General features: G+C 37.0%; 1 long non-coding RNA gene across 2 annotated transcripts in view; it reads right to left on the bottom strand.

Annotated features, from left to right (window-relative positions):
• Positions 1 to 25,843, bottom strand: part of LOC140526453 (uncharacterized) — a 130,788-nt gene that overhangs the window by 67,264 nt on the left and 37,681 nt on the right. For both annotated transcript variants that reach the window (XR_011974377.1, XR_011974376.1), the window contains one exon: positions 18,695 to 18,794. This is a non-coding gene — a long non-coding RNA (uncharacterized lncRNA). The remainder of the gene's footprint in view (positions 1 to 18,694; positions 18,795 to 25,843) is intronic.

The following is a 25,843-nucleotide window of genomic DNA, read 5'->3' as shown; positions in this document are numbered from 1 at the left end:
AGAGTCAAGATAGTGGAGTAATAGCACAGACTTTCTAGAGTGTTTCAGCCAAACCCAGCCAAAAACTTGTAAAAAAAATTGACTCTAAACAAATTCTGGAGTGGCAGAACCCACAGAATGACAGAATGAAGCAAATCTCCAGCCCAAGAAAGCCTGAAAGTTTGCTGGAAAGTATCTATTGTGCTAAGCTGGGAGCACAACACAGTCCAAGGACAACCATACATGCACAGATGGGACCTGAGCAGGCCTTGGGGAGACTGAATCTCTCACACCTGTGGGGGTTCCCAGATTTCATGACCTCAAAACAATGATGATAAACAATGGGAAAAGCCTGTGGGACCAGTGAGAAAAGTGAAGCAGTCAGGCCCCAGTCCCAGGGTGACAGAGGGGGTAGGGGTGGAGGAATCCAATGCAGCCACAGAAGCAGCAGGGGCAGCTGCAGCATTGTTTCTGGAGCTCTAGGTCCACAGATTGTGGGGGGCTCGAGGGGCTTACAGTACATTTCCCACCCCCACTGGAAGCAGAGAACTACCTTGACAAAGAGCTCAAAAGTCAAGTAAATGCCTGGGGAAATGAGGAAAAAATGGAAAAGGAATCAGACAATAGAATTTTACTTTGGTGACACGGAAGACCAAAACATGCAAAGTTCCTCCATCCAAAGCTTCTAACAAAAATATGAATTGATCTCAGGCCATGGAAGAGCTCAAAAAGGATTTTGAAAATCAAGTAACAGAAGCAGAGCAAAAATTGGGAAGAGAAATGAGAGCGATGCAAGAAAATCATGAAAAATGAGTCATCTGCTTGCTAAAGGAGACCCCAAAAAATGTTAAAGAAAATAACACTTTAAAAAATAAACTAATTTGACAGCAAATGAGATCCAAAAAGTCAAAGAGGAGAAGAATGCCCTAAAAACAGAATTGGCCAGATGGAAAAGGAGATCCAAAGGCTCAATGAAGAAAATAATTCCTAAAGAATAGAATGGAGCAGATGGAAGCTAATGACTTTATGAAAAATCAAGAAATTATAAAACAAAACCAAAGGAATGAAAAAATAGTAGACAATGTGAAGTAAATCACTGGAAAAACAACTGACCTGGAAAATAGATCCAGGAGAGACAATTTTTAAATTATGGGACTACCTGAAAGCTATGATCAAAAAAAGAGCCTAGACATCATCTTTCATGAAATTATCAAGGAAAACTGCCCTGAGATTCTGGGGTAAAATAAATATTGAAAGAATTCACCAATCACCTCCTGAAAGAGATCCTAAAAGAAAAATTCCTAGGAATATTGTAGCCAAATTCCAGAGTTCCCAGGTCAAGGAGAAAATATTGCAAGCAGCCAGAAAGAAACAATTCGAGTATTGTGGATATACAAGCAGGATAACACAAGATCTAGCAGCTTCTACATTAAGGGATCCAAGGGCTTGGAATATGATATTCCAGAAGTCAAAGAGCTAAGATTAAAACTAAGAATCACCTACCCAGCAAACTGAATATAATACTTCAGGGGAAATAATGGTCATTCAGTGAAACAGAGGACTTTCAAGCATTCTTGATTAAAAGACCAGAGCTGAATAGAAAATTTGACTTTCAAACACAAGAATCAAGAGAAGCATGAAAAGGCAAACAGGAAAGAGAAATCATAAGGGACTTACTAAAGATGAACTGTTTTACTTTTCTATATGGAAAGATAATATTTGTAATTCTTGAGACCTTTCTCAGTATTTGGGTAGTTGGAGGGAATATATATATAGACAGAGGGCACAGGGTGAGTTGAATAGGAAGGGATGAAATTTAAAAAATAAAATTAATGGGTGAGAGAGAGAGAATGGAATGGGGCAAATTCTCTCTCATAAAAGAGGCAAGAAAAAGCTTGATCCTCTGATTCTCTCTTTGATAGCTCTTTGCCTTCAGAAAATGAGACAGGGAAGTGAGACTAGTTCTCTTGATCCTAAATCTAGATAATTCCAAAGATGATTATTTGCTTTACAGAATGTATTTTTCCATGTAGTGGGGAAGGGAAAAGGGGGAAGATGAGAGGGGAAAAGTGAAGCTTACTCTCATCACATTTGGCTTAAGGAGAGAATAACATGAACACTCAATTTGGTATGAAAAATCTATCTTCCACTACAGGAAAGTAGGGGAGAAGGGGACAAGTAGGGTGGGGCAGATGATAGAAGGGTGGGTAAATAGAAAGAGGGGGTAATTGGAAGTAAACACTTTTGGGAAGGGACAAGGTCAAAAGAGAGAATAGAATAAATGGGGGGCAGGATAGACTGGAAGGAAATATAGTTAGTCTTTCACAACATGACTTTTATGGAAGTCTTTTGCATAACCACACATGTATAACCTATATTGAATTCCTTGCCTTCTCAGTGGTGATGGGTAGTGGGGGAAGACAGGAGAGAAGTTGGAACTCAAAGTTTTAAAACTTTTTAAAAATGATTGTTAAAAACTGTTTTTACATGCAACTGGGAAATAAAAAATACAGGTAATGGGGTATAAAAATCTATCTTGCCCTACAAGAAAATAGAGGAGATGGGGATAAGGGAAGGGAGGAGTGTGATAGAAGGGAGGGCAGATTGGGGAAAGAGGTAATCAGAATGCACACGGTCTTGGGGTGGGGGAGAGGAGAGATGGGGAAAAAGTTTGGAACTCAAAATCTTGTGGAAATGAATGTTGAAAAGTAAAAATAAATAAATATTTTTTTTTTAAAAAAAAGGGAAAAAATTTTAAAAGTCAAATTGAAAAGCTTGGATTTATACATCAAGGAATGTGCTTATATGAAACAAGGTATATCTGTATAATACATATCATATAAAAGAGTTAGTATTATTTTCTACTTGCCAACACATCCTTCATCCACATCTCCATTTCATATTAAATATAACCTGGTGTCATTTTCCAGAAGTCAAAGGAACTAGGACTAAAACCAAGAATCACCTACCCAGCAGAACTGAGTATAATACTTCAAGGGAAAAAAATGGTCATTCAATGAAATAGAGGACTTTCAAGCATTCTTGATGAAAAGACCAGAGCTGAAAAGAAAATTTGACTTTCAAACACAAGAATGAAGAGAAGCATGAAAAGGTAAACAGCAAAGAGAAGTCATAAGGGACTTACTAAAGTTGAACTGTTTACATTCCTACATCGAAAGACAACATTTGTAACTCTTGAAACTTTTCAGTATCTGGGTACTGGGTGGGATTACACACACACACACACACACACACACACACACACACACACACACACACACACATAGCACAGAGTGAATTGAATAGGATGGGATCATATCTTAAAAAAATGAAATTAAGCAGTGAGAGAGAAATATATTGGGAGGAGAAAGGGAGAAATGGAATGAGGCAAATTATCTCTCATAAAAGAGGCAAGTAAAAGACTTTTCAGTAGAGGGAAAAAGAGGGGAGGTGAGAGAAAAAAACATGAAACTTACTCTCATCACATTCCACTAAAGGAAGGAATAAAATGCACACTCATTTTGGTATGAAAACCTATCTTACAATATAGGAAAGTGGGGGAGAAGGGGATAAGCAGGGTGGGGGGGATGATGGAAGGGAGGGCAGTGGGAGGAGGGAGCAATTTGAAGTCAACACTCTTGGGGAGGGACAGGATCTAAAGAGAATAGAAGTAATGGGGGGCAGGATAGGATGGAGGGAAATATAGTTAGTCTTACAGAACATGACTATTATGGAAGTCATTTGCAAAACTACACAGATATGGCCTATATTGAATTATTTGCCTTCCCAAAGGGAATGGGTGGGGAGGGAGGGATGAAGAGAAGTTGGAAGTCAAAGTTTTAGAACAGCTGTCAAGTATTGTTCTTGCTACTAGGAAATAAGAAATACAGGTAATGGGGTATAGAAAATTATCTGACCCTACAGGACAAAAAAGAAGATGGGGACAAGGGAAGGGAGGGATGTTAGAAGAGAGGGCAGATTGGTGATAGGGGCAATTAGAATGCTCGGCATTTTGGGATGGGGGAGGGGAGAAATGGGGAGAAAATTTGGAATCCAAAATTTTGTGAAAATGAATGTTAAAAGTTAAATAAATAAATTAAATTTTTAAAAAATTTCAGTTTCAAATTCTCTCCCTCACTCTGGCCTCTCCATTCTTGAGAAGGAAAATAATTTGATATCAATTATGAATGTAAAGTAATGCAAAATACATTTTCATATTAGCCATGTTGCAAAATAAAATACAATAAATAAAATAAGAAAGATAAAGTAAAAAGTATACTTGATCTTCATTCAGAGTTTATCAGTCATCTCTCTGGAAGTGGATAGTAGTTTTCATCCCTTGAAACTTTTTAAGTCTTTCACAATTGATCATCCTTACAATATTTCTGTTACTGTGTACAATGTTCTCCTGATTCTGCTTACTTCATTTGCTTACTTCATTCATACAAGTCTTCCCAGGTTTTTCTAAAACCATCTTGCTCATTATTTCTTACATCACAATAATATTCCTGTTACAATCATTTTCCAATTCTTTACCACCACAAAAAGAGTTGCTATAACTATTTTTGTGCAGGTAGATTCTTGTCTCTTTTTTAAAAGATCTCTTTGGTATACAGATCTAGTAGTGGTATTGCTGGGTCAAAGGATACGGACAGTTTTATAGCATTTGGGTCAGAGTTCCAAATTGTTCTCCAGAATGGTTGGACCAATTCACAACCCCACTGACAATGCATTAGTGTCCTAATTTTTTCACTTTCCCTCCAACATTTGTCATTTTCCTTGTCTGAAATATTAGCCAATTTGATAGGTGTAAGTCTTATCTGAGAGTTGTTTTCATTTGCATTTTTCTAATTTTAGTAGTGATTTAGAGCATTTCTTCATATGACAATAGATAGCTGTGATTTCTTCTTCTGAAAACTACTTGTTTATGTCCTTTGACCATTTATTAACTGAAAAATGGCTCTTTTTTAAAATAAATTTGGTTCAGTTCCTTATATGCAGTATTTGAGAAATAAGACCTTCATCAGAGAAACTTGGTATAATTTTTTTCTCAGTTTCCTGTTTTCCTTCTAATTTTGGCTACATTTATTTTGTTTGTGCAAAACCTTTTGAATTTTACACAATCAAAAGTATCCATGTTATTTTCCATGTTCCTCTCTATCTCTTGTGTGATCATAATCCCTTCCCTTATCCAAAGATCTGATAGGTACATTTTTTCATGCTCTCCTGATTTACTTTATGTCTAAATCATTTATCCATTTTGACCTTATCTGGATATACAATATGAGATATTAGTCTATGCCTAGTTACTGCCAATTGCTTTCCAGCAGTTTTTGTGAAATGAATTCTTACCCCAAAAGCTTAGGTCTTTGGGCTTATTGAACACTAGATTACTAAAGTCATTTATTCTTGTGTATTATATGCCTAATCCATTCCACTGATCTACCACTCTGTTTCTTAGTCACTACCAGATTGTTTTGATGATTATTGCTTTGTAATATAATTTGAAATCTGGTACTGATAGGCCACCTATCTTCACATTTTTTTCATTGATACCCTTGATACTCTTTACTTTCTGTTCTTCCAGATGAATCTAATTATTTTTTCTAACTCTATAAAGTAATTCTACACGTTGTCATTTTTAGTATACTGGCTCAGCTTACCCATGAACAGTTAATATTTCTCCAGTGATTCAGATCTATCTTTACTTATGTGAAAAGTGTTTTATAATTGCTTTCATATAGTCCCTGGGTTTGTCTTGTCAGGTAGATTCCAATATATTAATATTATCTGCAGTTATTTGAAATGGAATTTCTTTTTAGCTCTTTCTTCTGGGTTTTGTTGGTAGTATATAGAAGGACTGATGATTAATGTGGGTTTATTTCATGTCCTACAATTTTGCTAAAGCTATTCCTTGTTTCAACAAGTTTTTAGTTGACTCTTTAAGATTCTCTAAATATGCCATCAGATCATTTGCAAAGAGTGTTAGTTTTGTTTCCTTAATGCCTATTTCTTTTCCTTCAATTTTTTCTTGTCTTATTGCTGTAGTTAGCATTTCTAGTACAATACTGAATAATAATGGTGATAATGGACATTCCTGCTCCACCCCTAATCTTGTTGGGAAGGCTGTATATTTATCCCTGTTATAGATACCACTAGCTCTTGGTCTTAGATAGACACTACTTATTGTAAGAGAGGCTCTATTTTTTCTGTTTTTAATAGGAAAGGAGGATTTTGTCCAAGGCTTTTTCTGCATCTATTATAATAATCATGCTTTTTGTTGTTTTTGTTATTGATATGATCAATTATGCTTCATTGTTATGCTAATAGTTATTGCTATTAGTAATTATGACAATATTAATAATTACTAAGCTAATAGTTTTTCTATTATTGAACCAGCCTTGCATTCCTAGTATAAATCCCACCTAGTCATAGTGTATGATCTTTGTGATACATTGCTATTATCCCCTCTGCTATTATTCTTCAGTCTTTTTTTCAGTAGTGTCTGACTCTTTGTGACCCCTTTTAGAGTTTTCTTGAAAAAGATACTGGAATATTTTGCCATTGCCTTCTCTAACTCATTTTACAGATGAGGACCTGAGGCAAAGAGGGTTCAATGACTTGCCCAGGGCCACACAGCTAGTAAATGTCTGAGGTCAAGCCTTACTGATTCCAGGTCTAGTGCTCTATATATTGGGCTGCCTAGTTTTTGCCTAAATGAATATTACAGTAGAAAAATAAGTTATATAAAGCAAATAATCATTTTGGGATTTATCTAGACTTAGGATCAAGAGAATTAGGTTCCTATCTCAGCTCTGACACAATCTGTGGGACCATGTATAAATCATGCAATCTTTCTGAGTCTCAGTTTCCTGATCTGTAAAATGGAAATAATAATATTTGCATCACCAACCTCAAAAGGTTGTTGTTGGCAAAATGCTTTTTAAACCAAAAGCACTGGATAGTGTGGTGCACTGCATGTGTTTTGCCTGTGTAGGTTATGCGTGTTTGCTCAAGTAAGTCTGGATGTGTCTTACAGTGAGGCAAGGATAGATAATCTCTCACTTTCTCCAATGGAGATTTTTATTCTTGCCAAGAGGATAAACAGGGGATTGGGGTCAGAGGCTGACTGCTCTGCTCTCCTCAGAGAGAGGTGGTACCAGGCTAAAATTATATCAATCTGTTCCTTAAATATTACAATAATGTGTTTGTCCTTCGTTCTCAAAGAGGACCATGACATCAAGATGATGACGTGACTTGAAGTTGACTTTGATTTGAGTGAGGGAGGGCTGTGCGAGGTCAGAAAACTTGCTTTCTTCTCTTGTGCCATCTGAATCCAGTGGCCTGATATCCATCAGAACAACTGGAGATGGCCCAGGATGCAATGGGAGACTTGGTCCTTTCAGGCTAAGGTCTTATCACACTCTCACTTTGAGTGAGATACACCCATTCAATGAATAGGTTTCTTTAAGTTACTCAAGGGATGGCCTCTTTAATCAAAAGAAAAAAAAATCAAATTGGGAAGTGAAGACCCTTAGGATTCATGGGTAAAAGAGAAACAATTACTATTTAGTTATTACTTAATACACTAAGGTCAAAGCCAAGGTACTCTCCTCACCTCCTCCCTCCCAAGTGACTCCTCTTCAGGAATGTTACTAGAAACATACATTTCTCCTCACTTGTACTCACTCCTAACTTCTCAGGTTTACTATATTTTTCTTACTAGTCACGCCACAATGACCCAATTGATAAATATCCTTTCCATGCTACTATTAAGCAAGCTTCTGTTTTGTCAAATGTCAGAACATCTGCAAGTGTCTCATTTCCTCCAATACGGAACCTGAACCACCAAACTGGTCTAAGGCAGGCCAATGTAAATTATCTTATACTATATTGTATATGATATGGTGTAATATAAAATATATTAAATTATACAATATAAATATAAAATACAATATTATACAATATAAAAAATCTCTACAATAAGAGAAATTAAGAATGATTTACAGTCTCTAGCAGTACTCACATTGATGAGATCACAGATGCATATAGTAGGAATTGGCAATAGTACAATATAATAGTGCTGTAATTTCCAATTACTTAGTACAGTAAGTCAGAAGGTGCAGATAATGACAAGTAGCTGAACAGGTAACCCACCCAGCTGGTCTATGAGTAAGCTGGAGAAGGACCACACGATGACCTGGTCCCAGAATATTTTGAAAAAGGAAGAGAATGAACTGAATTGCTTTTCAATGATTATGCATTAGACAATCCCAAGCTACTTCCTGACACACAAATTTAGGTTCAACCTGCATTTCTGATAGATATCCCCAAGGAAGAAATGCCCTAAGTGACATATCCAAGACTTGATTCCCTTACCACTAAATATCGGTTCCACAGTGAAAACATACAGTAAATGGCACCAAAAAATATATATATATATATATTTGCTGGTAACAAGACAAATCGGAGATGGTATTTATATGAGAATATTTCACACAATACAGAGTAAATGAGCCATGTCCATCGGGAGTGAGATAATTTAGCTCCACTGAGAGTAACAGTCTCACTCTCACTCAAACTGAATTTCTCTAAAAAGTATCTAGTGTATCTAGTATCTGCTTCTCTATAAACTGGCTTCTTCTTAGAACCTCTCTTCCTTCAGGGACCTAAACAGAGTCTGGAGTCATGTCTCTCCTCTTTGAAATCTGAAATCTAGAAAGGATCTCTCTTCTCTCAAGCTCTGATCAACTTATGGAACATTGAATGCAATCAATCTCTACCAACGAGGAGAGTCTTATGCAAATGAGCTCTGAGATGCAAGTTACAACTGTTAGGAGGATGATTATTATTTTCTGTTTGGCAACAGGTCCTTCAGCTATCTTCATTTCATATCAAATGAAACACATTCATTTTCCTGAAATCAAAATGAACATCTATTGCTAGGTACTAATTTTATCCTAACTACCACCATGCCTCCATTGATAAATCTCAGTATTGGAATAGAGCTCATTCTACCATTAATTTTGCTTCTCTCTTTCTTATGCCTTTTCACTAGGAGGTCATTATTTCTTTTCAAATCCACATCATACGATTGAATTAATGACCAGGAAGGGTTAAAGGACAAAGTCCTAGAAATGCCATGGGGTCAACAATCACCTAACAATTACATGACAAGCATCACTCTTCTGATATTCCAACCTGCTTCATGTGTGGTCTATTTTTTATTAATCTGCTTGCTAAGTGCTTGCAAAGTGATTAATTTACAGCTTGGTGGCAAAGAGCCAAGAGTACTTTGAGAACACTGGACCTGGAGTCAGAAGTTCAAATCCAACCTCAGACATTTACCAGCTATGTAACCCTGTGCAAGTTACTTAACATGTGTCTGCTTTAACTGTGAAATGGAGGTAATACAAATAGCACCTATTTCCCAGGGTTGTTACCTCAAATGAGGTAATATATGTACAAGCACTTATCACAATGCCTGTCACATAGTAGGTGCTTAAGAAATTCTTGTTTGTTTCCTTTCTGTTAGGAATTTGGTATATAATTGGTATAAAATTTTTCTTAAAGTGAGGCTTGAAACAGGAGGGGTAACCATTTGTCTCTGTGATCACCAGTAAGTCTAGTGAGCAGAAAATTCAGAGTAAAAGAAAATCTGTCCTATGTCTGTGCACTGTTACCCATGCTCAAGTTCTTCTGAGGTTTCCTATTAAGGCAAAGGAGTTTCCTGGAAAAAGAGCACAATGTATTGGGTGGGGTTAGGGATTCCTAGTCTCTGTTGATGATTGATGATTCTGGCATTCTTAATAGAAAGTGGGAGGCAATTCAGTGTAGTAGAATGAATTCTAGGTTTGAAATCTATGTTAGCCTTACCTTCATGGAACACAGAATAATTTGGACACTTCATGATGGACTAGCAGTTGCTCACACTCCACACTCAACTCATCTTTGAACTCTTGTCTGCCCCCTCCCCCCAAGCTCATGCAAGTACCCTCTTGATATTTTCTTCTTTCTAGTGAATCAGCTCCTGCCATTATTTAACATGAATAATCCATTATTAACGTATTTTTATAATATTTTATTTTTCCCCAATTACATATTAAAACAATTTTTAAGCATTTTTTAAAAAATTTTGAGTTCCAAATTGTATCCCTCCTTCCTTTCCTTTGCCCCTCTGAGAGGGTAAGCAATCTGATATAGTTAATACATGTGCATCATGTAAAACATTGATATTAGTCATTTTGAACAAAAAGACATAATTTTTTTAAAAAAGAATGAAAGAAAGTGAAAAATAGCATGCTTCAGTATGCATTCAGACAGCATCAGTTCTTTCTCAGGAGGCAGATAACATGTTTCGTTATGAGTCCTTTGGAATTATCTTAGACCATGGCATTGCTGAAAATAGCTAAGTCATTCATAGTTCTTCATCATCCAATATTTCTGTTACTGTATACAATGTTCTCCCAGTTCTGTTCACTTCATTTTGCAACAGTTCATGTGAGTTCAGGTTTTTCTGAAATCATCCCACTTGTCATTTCTTATAGCACAGTTGATGGAATCCCAATAAAGCTACCCCCAACCCCAATATTTAACTTCCTTATAGGTCCCACTGAACAGCAGGCCCACTGGGCTTACCTAGCCACTGCCTTCAGATCCAATTCATATATTTGAACAGGTGTGTTCTTGTATTCAACCACATTCACATCATCCATTTAGCCCAAGACAGGACCACAATACCTAACTATCTGTCTTGACCAGAGAGGACCATAATAGCTAGCCAATTGGAGGGCAGCATGATCAGAATGTTTAACCACCGAACTATAGAAGGTTACCTAATCCCCTAACAAAACTCCTCCTGCCTTTTTAATATTAATCATAGTCCTATATTCTAAGTAAATTTTGATTGTGTAATCAGCATCATATTCTCTATAAAACTGTATATCCTGACTTACTGAAGTTGCTGGTTCCTCTTGGAACTTAGTCCACTTCGTGAGAGGCATCACTCTCAGTAAATACCTATACTTGGATTAGAGGTGAATTCTTTGAGATGGTTCCATCCAAACATATCATGAAAATGCAAGTTTTTAGTGTTTCTGGGTGGGCAGAGCCTAAACCCCAACACAATAATATCCATCACAACCACATACCACCACTTATCTAAGCCATTCCCCAACTGACGGGCATCCTCTTGATTTCCAATTCTTAGCCATCACAAAAAGAACTGCTATAAACATTTTTGTACAAATAGATCCTTCCCCCATTTTTTTGATATTTTGAGGATATAGACCTAGTAGGGATCAGCATTGACTTACACACATCTTTAAACATGGAAATTAGAATCATAGGATCATAGATTTAGAACAAAGAGGAAGAAGCTGAGTCCCCTAGAACTAAAGCAACTTGACCAAGGTCACACTTACAGTGTGTCCCAAAAGTTGGGACAAGGGTCACGACCGGGATTCATACTCTAATCTTCTGACTCCAAATCTGACTACTTTTTCCACTGGACCACAAACTCTCCAATCCTCCATGCTAGAAAGACTTTAAACTTTTTCTCCCTTCCTCCTTATTACACATATGTAATAACAATAGCTAGAATTTATATAGCATTCTGTAAATATTATTTCTTTTTATCTTCACGCTCCCTCTAGAACAGGGGTTCTTAACCTTTTTATCCCCCAAGGACCCCTTTAGTAGTCTATTATGTGCCCTGATAAATGTTGGTACTCAGATGAAGCCTATGGATGCCTTCTTAGAATATTTTTTAAGTCATAATTGGAAGAAATATTAAATTTTTACTCATAAGTTAATAAAATAAAGATGAATTTTGTTCTCATCCAAAATCACAAACCTCCTGAAATCTACCCATGGAATCTTTACTTGTTTCAATGGAGGAGGAAGGGGGAGTCCTGTGGTTAAGGACAACAGGGTAAGAACCATAAGATCCTTCAAAGTAACCTTTCTTGAAAATAGCAGCTACAGGCAACTACATGGCACAATGGATAGAACACCGGCCTTGGAATCAGGAGGCCCTGAGTTCAAAATTGGCCTCAGACACTTACGAGCTGTATGACCCTGGACAAGTCATTTAACCCCATTGCTTCTCCTACTAAAAAAGAAAAGAGAGAGCTCGTTCTCCAGATGAGGAAACTGAAGCCAAGAGAAATTAAGTGATTTTTCCAAGGCACACAAATAGTAATTGGTAGAGGCAGGAACTGAGCCCAACTCATGTGATTCTAAATGTAGCCTTCTGCATTACACAAGTATCTACTTTAATAATGGATTAACCCAAAAGAGAACTATTGCGCTGACCTTAACACTTTAGATAACTTTTGTGGTATTCACAGTCTTCAAAAACTTCTCTTCCATTCCATGATCACATCTTAACTGACAATATTTGAAAAACTCATAACTTTTATTTCTATGCCTCTGAGATACTTATGTTCCATTTTGTCTTGTGGTTATTCATGTACACATCTAATTCATCCTGCTAGATTGGAAACTCCTTGAAGGCAGAGGCCATCTCACTTATTATCACTCTTTCTTCCTCAGAGTATGGTACAGAGATTTGCATATAGCCAGGACTCAATAGACTCAAAAGATTTGAACTGGATAATTAAAAGCACCTCCTACCAGAGAACAGAATTTTGTAGGTTCAAAAAATCCTGATTCTCTCAGAGCAAATTAAGTACCTGATATTTTCATGATTTAGTTATTCACATGAACTAATACACTTATTAGTCACTTGCTTGAAGAATTAATGAAGGAAAATGCATTTATCAAGCATTATTTCTTTTGAACTCTATTTCTTCATCAACACTTGGACAAGTTCAGTAAAGATTCATTTTCCATTGTTTCTCTTTACACCATGTCTTTACACTATGTTTTCCACCAAAATATATACCTTCTTTTTTGTTTGTTTGTTTTTAGAATTAATAGTAAAGCATTTTTCAGTGGTGGAGAACTGGATCAAACGTTTAGCTGTGAAATTTTCCACCAGAATGAGAAGAGTAGCTGTTGAGAAGGAAAACTTTGCCATCTACTCTTCCCATTATTCCACAATGAATCAATGGAGATATTAATATTGAAATTGACTTACTACAAAGTCCTCTTATAATGCAAATGCTCTCTGAACAGCCAAGTTGATGAAGCTATGTCTAGAAGCCTTTCATGGTATCATTCATGTAGAAATCCTCAGGGCAAATCTTGTATTCCTTTTAAACCTGAATTGCTATAAAAAGCTTATTGCCCAGTCCTATTTTGATCTGATCTTACACCACCACAGATAGTGAGGGAAGAAAGAACTAAAGTTAATACTCTCTACTTTCTAAAAGAATGTCACAAGCTATGAAAGTCAATGTCACTCTCCAATTTGTACCTTTTCCGTTGAAGATAATGAGGTGGGTTGTGTTCTGAAGTCTAGAAGGTATTGCCTCATGAGAAAATATACTTATAATATTATTGTGCCCCCAATAAATACTCAAGAAATAGGAATCAATGCAAAAGATTTGTGACTCTTGAGGCACTCCCTCTCATATGTGGCTCTCTAGGGAAGCTATGTTGCTTTAGAGTTTTGAGAATGGTTCAGGAGAGGTAAGAGTTAAGTCAGCAATTTAGTCCACAGACAGACTGAATAACACCTCTATCTTTTTTGTTGATATTATTTGCTATCCTGAGCTCTGGGAACAGACATATAAGAAATGTTTCATAAACCTTAGTTCAAGGCTATGAGAGCAGAACTCCACCTCTGTGTGCTGAGTAATAAATTTGTAGTCTGCCATAGGGTAAACCTGACTCTCCATGCCTTTCCATTCCTGTTCTCCCTTATTCATCCCATTAATCAACTGTCATGCCCAAAGATTCCAAAGCATAAGTTTAGGAACAGAAGCAGTAGACAAACTATGTTTCTCCAGCAATCGTTGTCCTAAAATCTCTGGAAAATGAGGAAATCAGTAAAGTATAACCAATCTAGATCAAAGATGGAACTTTGCATCTATCTACAAAGGAAAAGTTAGGAAGCAAACTGATTTGGGGATACAGTGTGTTCATCCTTCATTGCCAAAGAAGACCATGCCATCAGAGAAATAATGATATGACTTGCCCTAGACTTTGTTCTTGAGTGAGGGAGGGTGCAGGTCACCAGCCTCACTTCTCATCCAGAGCCATCTGAATCCAGTGACCAGATATTCATCAGGATGACTAGAGACGACCCAGGATGAGGCAATTGGGGTTAAGTGACTTGCCCAATGTCACACAGCTAGTGAATGTCAAGTGTCTGAGGTGAGATTTGAACTCAGGTCCTTATGATTCCTGCACTGGTGTTCTATCCACTGCACCACCTAGCTGACCCAATTTGGGGATACATGGTATGGATGATTGGCATAAGACTCTATCTATAGACCTGATGCAAAATACATTCTCCTTAGAAGAACTGAAAGAATTGCAGTCTCTGGTTTTAGGGCCCCAGTTGACTGTAAAAAAATTTCCTTCAATTAATTTCACTAGAATATACAGTTTAAGTTGTGTGTGAGGGTATCTTTTTTTTTCCTTTGGTGTGTCAAAAACTTGTCACGTAACCATTCATTTAGGGAGCATTTGCTACTAAATGTTAGTGAATGGACAGGGAAGACTGATCATCCTTCTAACAACTAAAAATAACTCCCTCCCACACCAACCTCAGGACCTTAATTAACTGGTTTTATGATCACTGAACTTGCCCTTGTTGCCAAGAAAATAGGTGTCAAAGTGGATAGAGTAGTGGGCCTGGAGTCAGGAAAACTTGATTTCAAATCCTCAGACACTTAGTATGTGTGATCCTAGGCAAGTCATCTAACTTCTGTCTGCCTCAGTTTCTTCAGCTGTAAAGTGGGGAGGAATAACAGCTCCTTCCTCACAGAGCTGTTGTGAGGATCAAATGAGATAATACGTATAAAACACTGAACATAGTGCCTGGTCCAGAGTAGATTCTTAATAAATGTTGTTTCTTTTACCCTCCCTTCCCTTTACCTACCATCTTTGGGCTTTTAGATCGTCAGGGACATCTGCTAGGCTTTCAACTTTTAGCTGCTCAGTTTCAGTGCCCAAAATGCCTCTTTCTTACAAGGAAAAATTGACATATCTTTAGTCCATAACTAAAGATAGGCCTTGTCATATCACTCTTTCCCCTACCACCATGCTTCTAACAGCAAGGCTGTAAGTAATCAACTTGACCCACCTGCTCACAGCAAAAAAGCAGCTTCTCCTCTTCTTTCCAATGCCATAGCTCCAGAAATTTCCTGAAGCCAAAAGCCTGTTACCTAATTACTCTGTACTACGAAAGATCTCTGCAGAAGAGCAGAGACACAGAGAGAAAGGAGCAAACTATGTGTCTAGAATTGAAATAGAGTTTAACCTTACACCTCAGCCTCTCTCCTCTCTTCCAGAATCTTGGAGACTCAAATCCAAACAACAGAAATCAACATTCACTGGAGTAGCACCAAGGCTGCAACACTTTTTACTGATGAGCTAAAGAAATGAGGAACAGATGAAACATGATAATTCTCTGTGGGAAGTAGGAGAGGGGGACAATTTATGACTTAGTGGCACTCCATTAAGACTGAAGGAAGGTGCCCAGCATCCAGCTGGGATGAGTTATTTTCTCTGAAAAGTCACCTGTGGCAGAGGCACTTGGAGGTGGTGAACCATGAAATGCCCACTGTGGAAAGAGTCTGAGAAGTTTTGAGATCCAGCCCCAGGGAAACTATCAACAAAGAGGAGGAAGTTAGAAAGTGAGTAATAGGGGAAAATAAGGATGAGTGGGGGGAGACTTAAATTACCAAGGATCTCAGGAAGAAGAAAACTCAAAGACCTTGAGTATAAGCAGTTAAATCAATATGGAAAACCTTAACAGAAGGAAACATGGCCTCCTGATCTAGTAAACAAGTTTACTTTAAATGTACATGGATTAAACAATCCAATAAAATGAAAGAGATTGGATAAGAAAACAAAACCTTGCTTATATGCAGTAGTACTATCTATGAATAAACACTGCAAAACAAATGAAAGTGACCTAGCACTTGGTAAGACAGAGGGCCCTTTGGAATTTGAGGAGAAAATGGAACCACAACATACTATTCTCAAGTGGTTTAAAAGAGAAATTAGAATTATCACAGTAGAATTCATGGCTTGCACAATAGAATATTGGCAGAACAGAAAAACTTGAATCTACAATGGCTTACCAAAGAAACAAAAGAGAGGACAACTGATCAGGAATGTAAACACATGGAAGGGAAGGATAATCTAAAAGAAGAAAAGCAAAAGGCAATAGCATTACAAGAAAATATGCTTTCGATTCAAGCAAAATGTACTGATTTTGAAGACAACTTTGATTAGTGCAATAACCAAATATGTGATGATGCATACTACCTACCTCCAGGCAGAGAAGTGATGAACTCAAGATGCAGAATGAGGCATTTACATATACATGTACATGTACATACACACATACACATAGACACATATATGTAATGGATGTTGTCAATTTGGGCATTTATTTTGCTTAGCTATGTATATTTTTTTTACTAGAATTTTTGTGTTTGTTTATTTTTAATGGGGAGGAGGATGGGAGGGGAGAGAAAATCTATTATTATTCATTGAAAAATTTTTTTTAAATTATTTTAAAGGAGTTGGGCTTCCATGATATATGTGATGAATATAAAGAAGCATGGATAGATTTACATGAACTAATGCAGACTGAAGTAAGCAGAGCCCATAAAACAATACACACAGTGACTATAAAAATAAAATGAAAAGAGCATTTACATACCAAAAAATTCAAAGTAAATGTAACAAAATTATAAAGATCAAGCAAGACTCAAAAGAAGAGATATGAGAAGACATCCCCACCTTTCCCCTGAGCCCAGGTGTTACATATTGCACATGTTTTCAAACACTTTTAGTGTATTGATAAGCTGTGGTGACTTTTTTTCCTCCTAAGAAATCTGTCTGTCTGTGTTCATCCTTAGTTTTCGAAGAAGACCATGCCATCAGAGAAATGATGACATGACTTGCACTTGACTTTGTTTTGAGTGAGGGAGGGCTGTGTAAAATCACCAGCCTCCCTTTCCCCTCCTGAGCCATCTGGATCCAGTGACCAGATATTCATCAGGATAACTGGAGAAAATACTATTTAATAAACGGAATGACTCTCTGGGAGAGGGAAAATTAGGATAATCAGATGAAAAATAGAAACTGTCAATAAAAAACATTAAAAAATAAGGATGTCTGTTACTTAGAATTTTTTAAATGATATTCTCTTGAAAGATTTGATATTGCATGTTCAAAACTGTATGCACATACATTTGGAGTGGGGGGGATGGGAAGAGCATAGAAAAATCTGTGATTCTTTTAGTATGGGGAATTTCCTAATGAGTTAACTCCTTACAGATTGACACTTGTTCTTCTTAATGAGTTACCCTGAGTAACTGAGAGGTGAAATCACCTGACCAGAATCAAACAGCTAACATGGAGAATGGAAAGGAATGAGCTTTATTAAGCACCTACTATATGCCATGTTAAATGCTTTATAAATATTACCTCATTTTATCCTTCCAGCAATCCTGTGAGATAGGTGCTATTATTCCCATTTTACAGTTGAAGAAACTGAAGCAAATAGAAATTGAGGTATTTACTCAGGGTCACAGAGTTAATAAGCATCTGAAGCTAGATTTGAACCTGAGTCTTCCTAACTTCAGGCTTAGCACTTTATTCACTTTACCACCTAGCTATCCTAATGCACCAGAGGCAGGACTGGAGTCTAGGGCTTCCATACTCAGAGGCCAGCTCTCTCTATCCCCTATACCAAGCTGACATGAATAAGGTGAATCCTTTTCCCTCAACGCACCCTCCTGAAGTTTTCCTCTCTTACAATTATTAGCCTGACCTTCAAAGGTAGAATCTCACAGTAAAGCTATAACTCCTAAAAACCTTCCTTCAACATGGATCAAGGCCATTTCCCCTGCAGGCCATCAAAGGGATTGAGAGATTAAGAAAAGAATCATTAGGACACTCCTTGGGAGTTCAGTACCTACTAATATTCTCCTGTTTACCTGTGCAATTTTGTAACCTGTCACTATTCTGCCTCAAAGTCCTGAAATATAGAGAAGCTCTTTCCTTATTTCCAAAAATCACAGTAATATTCACGTCAGTCCAAGTGAAGCCACTCTGTAGCATCCTAGGTCCAGGGATTATAGACAACAGATGTCCAATTCCTTTAAAATATTTTTTTAAGATTTTCAATGAACAACAATTGATTTTCTCTCCCCTCTCATCCACCTCCCCATTAAAAGTAAGCAGACCCAAAAAACTGGTAAAAATATGCATAGTTAAGCAAAATAAATCCCCAAATTGGCAACATCCAATACAAATATGCGTGTGTATGTATATATGTATATGTATATGCCTTGTTCTGCATCTTGAGTTCATCACTTCTCTGTCTGGAGGTAGGTAGCACATATCATTACATGTTTGGTCATTGCACTAATCAAAGTTCTTAAGTTTTTTTTATTTTTTAATTTTTCAGATTTCCATTTCCTGATATGCATTTTAATACCATGCTTACCAGTCCTAGAATCTTCTCTTATCATCTAGGAACTGTAAAACTAATATACCCTTGATATATACTAGAGATGGAACCATTTTTGTATATTTTTAAAAAGGAAAGTTGTTGAGCCACCTTTGTTGCTGACATCCTCACCGGGGCACTGACTTTCTCTGGAGGCACTGTGATCCAATCCTTGGCACTATAACCTCAGGGAACCATCTGAAAGTTGCCACTGCAATCATAAAAATAGTCTTTTAATATTTGCAAAATGCTTTACAAATATGATATTTGATGCACACAACAATTCCACAAGGTAGGTGTTGTTATTGCCCACATTTTACAGATGAAGAAACTGAAGAAGACAGAGTTTAAGTTACTTGTCCAGGGACACACAACTAATAAGTGTCTGAGGCCAAATTTGAATTAACATCTTCTCAACTCCAGGTCTAGTGCTCTATCCACTGTACCAGGCTTACATGAATAAGGTGAATCCTTTTCCCTCAATGCAACTTCCTGAAGTTTTCCTCTCCTATGACTATCAGCCTAACCTTCAAAGGTAGAATCTCAAAGGAAAGCTATAACTCCTAGAAATCAAGGCTCTGTAGCCTTCCCACTGCCACCTACCAGCTATGACCTATTCTGAAGTTCCAGCACCTTCCAAAGAGCTTGTGGAGAATCATCATTGGCACTACACCATTCTTATGGTACTATAACCCTCCACTTATCATTTGAGAAGTTACTTCCCTAGTTTTTCAGAGACTACAGGTCTCTGTACTATCCAGAGAACTAGTGTAGACCAAACTTTAAAGGTAGATCCATAAGAACCATAGCAGTCTCTTCCTGCCTCTAGTACCTCTGAGATTTCTGGTGGCTGCAAAGAAGATCTTCCCAAACACCTCATTAGGCCACATGAGTTCTGTGCATGTCCAGAGTTCCCAGATCTAGAGACCTTAACCTTTTTATGTCATGGATGAATACCTATCTAGAGAGGCCTGATGGACCCTCTCTCAGAATAATATTTTTAAATGAGTATTGTCAAATATGAAGGATTATGAAAGAAATAAATTTTATTGAAGTTATCAAAAAATTGATAAACATTGAAATACTGATAAATATTGAAAAACAAATTCACAGATGCCAGGTTAAGAACCCCTGTCCCAAAGTATGGTAATTAGTTGATCACAAAATCACTCCTTTAAGACAGTGATGATATTGAAGAAGACAGGATACAATGAAATAGGTAGAACAATGAAAGGAACTGAGATTTTCTAGCCTGAAGGAAACTTCTGAAGAACTTCCACATTCCCTTCAATTTGGGAATGATTCATTCTTCTCATTTTACTGATTGGGAAACTGAGACTCAGAAAGGTAATAAATTATAAATGCTTGAGGTCCTGTTAGAGGCAGAGCCAGGATTAGCCCCCAAAAATGTTGGTCCCACTCTTTCTGCCACATCATGCTGCCTCAATACAAGTCCCTGGAGATGGAACACCTCCATTGTAGGCTGCTACTTCATCGTAAGAATATAGGAAATTACATGATGTCAGACCTGGAAAGGAATTTAGAGATCATCTCATCCAATCCCTTCATTTTTAACTTGTGAATGCTAAGGACCAGAGAGGTGAAATATCTTGCCCAGAGTCACACAGTTAATTAGGTAGTTAGGAAGCTCCTAAATCGCATTCTAGGGTCCATTATCCTACAACCTGCATTGGGTTATTGGTGTTTGTTCCCCTACATGTTCATATTCCTCCTACCAACAGGTTGGACTGGAATATAAGAACATAAATTGCCACAACACTGCTTCTGTGTTGTGTGTGTACATATATATGTGTGTCTATACACACACACTCATATATTTCAATTAAATGCTTAAAGGACCATGCAGAAGTACACTGGTGAGATAGGAAGGAAAAGAAAGATTGAACACCCTGGATGAGATATGCTCATTTTTACACACAGTTTGATATTGTCAAAAAAAGCCCTGTTTTTGGACTCAAGACACCTATGTTTGAATCTCAGCTCTACCCCTTGATAGCTCTGAAATCCAATCCCATACATTTGTTATGGATGAAAAAAGGCAAAAAGTATTTTTAATTTTAATTTCTACTGCAAAGGAAATGAAATGTACTCTGATAAATAAAAATATTGTGGCAAGAGAATATTCAAAGAGGAGAGAAGCTTGATACAGAAAGACCAATTAAAAGACTATTGTGATAGACCAAGTGAGAGATGATGAAGGCCCAGATTGGGGTAGCTATGAGAAAGGGACTGTTTCAAAAGATACTTTGGTGATAGAATCAATAAGACTTGGCAACTGATTGGATATGGGGGATGAGTGATGGTGATGGATGAATGTAGATTTCTATATCTACCCAAGGACTTTGTGATGTGAATATTACTTATACAATACTAACATATTAGTGTGAACTTTGCACTGTCTTACCCATAGTGGAAACCAGTAGGCTGAAATATATTCCTAATAATCACCTTGGACAAAAAGTGGCATAAAGCTACATAATTCAGGAAATACAGGAAGTAAGAGCAAGGGATAACAGAGGGACAGTCAGAAGACTGCACTAATAACACTGAGAGGAAACCCTTCAACACAATGGAAAAATCCTTTATGGAGGCTCTATGGAAAAATATTAATAAGAATCACACAGAGTGAGAAGGTGCCAATGGGCCAATGAGGGAATACTGACTTCAAAGAGATAGCAGATCCAACTAATAGTGAAATATAAGCTAGAAAAGATGAAAGACGGGCTATTATTTTTAGAGATACAAAGATCTAGCTAACTTTAGGATTAGGGGATTAGTGAATTAGAATCATATTATGTTTTATGCAAAACATTTCATGTCTTATCCCTCTTTAGTGTATTCTGCAAATGTTTTGTGAAAGGAGCTTAGGTTTGTTTTTTGGTTTTTTTTTTTTTTGAGAAATGTTTGCTCCTCATATCAAACAATTTTCTGTGATATGTTTTTCTCAGTCAGCAAAGTTGTATTTGTGCCTTCTCTTACCTTGGCTTATCAACTAAGAACAAGTGACTTGTGTCGTTATACCTCACTGAAAATTCAATTATTTGTTCTTTATCAACTTAGTCTCGTTGACCAGAAGTTCAAATGAAATTTGAGGAAGAAAAAAAGATTAGGATAAAGAAAATATTATGTATCACCCTGAATGAATTTTAACAAAAGCACTTTTTCTCCTTCAATCAAAAATTTACATATAAGAAAAATGCAATGAATTACACTAGGGCTATGGGAACTCTGTAGAGAGTAGATAGCCTAGTGCACTGAGACAGGAAAAAATACAGAAGTAGGAAAAGTACTCGAGGGGGATGGAAGCAAAAGCCAAGAGTATTAAGGAAATGAGACTTATCAGTCAGTAAATAAGTTTTTATTAAACCCTTACTGTCACTGTGCTGTGTTGAATACACAAAATGAGGGAAAAGAGAGTCCCTGTTCACAAGGAGCTCACAATCTAATGAAGTATGTACGAATGATCTATGTAGAGAATATATAGGATACAATTAAGAGACATTAGAATTAAGAGGGATTGGGAAAGGATTCCTATAAAAAATGGGAATTTTACTTGGTACTTTAAGGAAGTCAGGAAACAAGAAATGAGAAGGAAGAGCATTCCAGATATGCCTACAGCTGAGATGGAATATCTTCTTCATGAAACAGCAAAGAAACTGGTGTCACTGGGTCAAAGATTGGCAGGTAAAGCATAAGCAGACAAAAAAAATGGGATCACTAGGTTATAAAAAGTTTTGAATGCCAAAAAGAATTTTGCACATGATTCTGGAGGTGATAGGGAGCCACTGGAGTTTATTGAATATAGGAATGACATGCTTAGACTTGTGCTTTAGGGTAATCATTTTGGATACTGAATAGGGGATGTATTATAATGGAGAGAGACTTAAGGCAAGCAGACACATCACCATGCTGCTGCAATAGTACAAGGATAAGGTGAAGAAGGCCTAAAGCAGGGTGGTGACAGTGTCAGAGGAAAGAAGAAGGTGTATTTAAGAAATTTGTAAAGATGGAATTGACCAGCCATGGCAAAGACAGGATATGGAATGTAAGAGCTAGTGAGGAGCTGAAGATGTCATCTAGGATGGAAACAGGGGGGATACAGTAATAGGGAAGAGTGGGAGGAAGACTTAGGGGGAAAGATAATGAATTCAGTTTGGGACATACTGAGTTTACAATTCCACTGGATATACAATTTGAGATATTTGAAAGGTAGATGGAGATATGAAATTGAAAAACAGAAGAGAGATCAGGGCAGGATAGGTATATTTGAGGATCACCAGCACAAAGATGGTAGCTAGATTATCCATGGAAGCTGATGAGATCACCAAATAGTGTGGAAGGATAAGAAAAAAGCCCAGGACAGAACCTTAGGGGCTATCTATGATTACAGGGTACGACTTAAGTGAATATCCAGCAGAGGAGATGGAAAAGGAGCAGTTTGATAGGTAGGAAGAAGAGCAGGAAAGAGTGGTGTCCCAAAAACCTAGAGAGAAAAGAGCATCAAGAAAGAAATGATCAGTTGCGTCAAAAGATTCAAAGAAATTGAAGAGAATAAAGACTGAAAAAGGCCGATAGACTTGGCAATTAGGAGATCAGTGGTAACTTTGGAGAGAGCAGTTTCAGTGGAATAATGAGGCTGTAAACTGGATTATAAAGGGTTAAGAAGAGAAAGTGAAGAGGAAAAGTGGAGGTGCCTATTGTAGACCAGCATTTTCAAAGAGTTTAGCCACAAAGAGGAGACGAGATATAAAATGATAACGGAGATGGAAGGATCGAGGGAGAGGTGTTTTGAGGATAAGAGAGAGATGAGTATGTTTGTAGGCAATACAGAAGGAGCCCCTTGGGTGAGGATACTAGTGAAAAACTGTTTTTAGCATTGCTGTGACTAATAGCACCAACAATGAATCACTAAAATCGATTGATTGCCAAGAAGCAATTTAAAAGGCATCATGCATGACTAATATCTTTATTCCCCACAGAATTCTGTAAAATATAAATAATAAACTTTATTCTAAGGCATGGATTTTTATTTCCAGAAGGCAGTCATTAAGTACCACCACTAAAGTTTGTTCTATGGTAGGACAATTTACTTCTGGGACTTTCAAATAATTTGCCTGGCTCAGCTCTACCAGATGAGTTACATCTGCAGACAGTCTCTTGCTTACTACTGTTAACCCTCTCAATGGCAGATATTGTGTCAGAAGAGGACAGTAGATCTAAAAATTTTCTATTCCAGCAGGAGTTGTGGTATTCCCTTTAAAAAAATCCCTCTCAAGTCCCTTGGATGCATACTCGGCACAAGATCTATCCTATTTAGTTTATGACTGAATTAACATTTGGAAACGGTATTTGAAATTCACTAAATACCACAATCACAGAATTCAGCAATGGAAGGGATCTTTAACCACCATCTAGCCCAATCTATACTTAATAAAGAATATCACCTACAACACACTCATTGCCTGAAAGTTTTCAGTGAGGAGTGACCCACCATGTCTCATTTCAGCCCTTTCCACTCTGGAATGGTTTTCACTATAGGAATGTTTTCAAACTTAAATTTGCTTTACAACTTTCACAATCAATTTTTCCTTCTTTTTTATTGTTACCTTCTTTGGCCAAATAGAACAAGTCTCCAAGATGTGCTAGAGCCCACTGGTTAGGACTCTTGAGGATAAATAGTTAAATTTTTAGTGAGAACATTTACACCTCAGAAGATAACAAACACTGTGAAGCAGGGCTTGAATCATTGCTTTGTTGATTGCCTAGAGATTTAATCAAGTGATGGAGAAAGTGTCAATAAGGCAAATTAAACTTAAAAGTGCGTCCTACATACAGTTTTTTGGATAGCCGCTTATTAAATATTTACCAGCACATCCCTGAGTCTAATACTTTTTCCACATAAAATTCTTTCAAGTATTTGAAGATTCTTCTCTTTCCTAGGCTGCACATTCCAGGTTTCTTTGGCCATTCAGGATATAGCATGGACTCAATGGCTTTCATCATCTTAATTGCCTTCCTCTGAATGCTTTGCAACTGATAGAAGTCCTGTAGTATCCATAAATGAATGCAATACTCCAGATATGTTCTAACCAGGGCAGAGTATAATAGGACTATTATTTCTTAATTCTTAGAAGCTATACTTTCTTTCATTTAATTCAAGATTGTATTTGAGCCCTTGGCTGCCGTTGCTGGATGGAGTTTGTTGTCCACTAAAGCCCCTAGATTTCTTCCAGAGAAGCTTCTGGTTAATCATTTCTCTTATAAAGTTGATTCCTTCATTGTAAGATGTTATAATTATTCAAAAAGAAATTCATATTATTCAATTTAGTCTAGTGTTTAAGCCAGCAAAGATATTTTTGGTTCCTGACTTTCTCACCTAGTATATTAGCTAGCCTTCTCAGCTTTGTTTCATCTATAAATCTGTCGTATTAGTTGCCTGTATCTTTATCTAAGTCATTGATAAAAATGTTAAAGAGCACACTAAACTGACACTAAACCATTAGTTTGGTTAGACAGACTCCTTGGGTCTGTCCATTTGACCAGCTTTGAATTCCTCTAAGCATACTATTATTTTCTAGCCTATAACATGTCATCTTTTCGATAAGAATAGCAAGAAATATATTATCAAAGATTTCGCTGAAGTATAAATCAACTATATACATTTCCCTTATCTGCCAATCATGTATCCAAAAAAACCCATAATATTAGTCTTATATCTCTTGTTGATGAAACCACACTTGTTCTTAATGACCACCCCTTTTATTTTCTACATGTTCATTAACCATCACTTTGATAATAGCTTCTAGAATTCTTCCAGAAATCAAAGTGAAGTATTTCAGACTCTTATAGAGTCATTGCACTTTAGTGTTTATCTCCCATCTTCTGTACCTATTTTGTTCTTTTTACAAAAATCAAAGTTAATTTGTGAGGCCTGTGTGAAGTTATATTGCACTCTTCAGATAAATCTCATTCTTTATCCCTCATCTAAAGTGTTTCTCTTTGCAGCTTCATCATTTAACCCTTGAAAGTTTTTCATCATCCTCTGTCTGACTTCCCTTGTAGAATTTTAGTCTATGTAGAATGTAATCTATTTAGGTCCTATGTATTCTTTCTCTGAACCCTTTGAAATCTACATTCTCCACATCAAAGGTACATGTCAAACTGCCCAGCTTCCCTCTTCTTCTCTAACACATCATTCCTGCTCTAGCAGTGAATTCTTCCTTGTTGGTGAGAATTGGA

This window comes from Notamacropus eugenii, chromosome 2 (genome assembly GCF_028372415.1).
Source record: "Notamacropus eugenii isolate mMacEug1 chromosome 2, mMacEug1.pri_v2, whole genome shotgun sequence".
In the NCBI taxonomy this organism is placed as follows: domain Eukaryota; kingdom Metazoa; phylum Chordata; class Mammalia; order Diprotodontia; family Macropodidae; genus Notamacropus; species Notamacropus eugenii.
The sequence above is the reverse complement of the archived record's forward strand: the minus strand, read 5'-3'. Positions and strand labels throughout refer to the sequence as shown.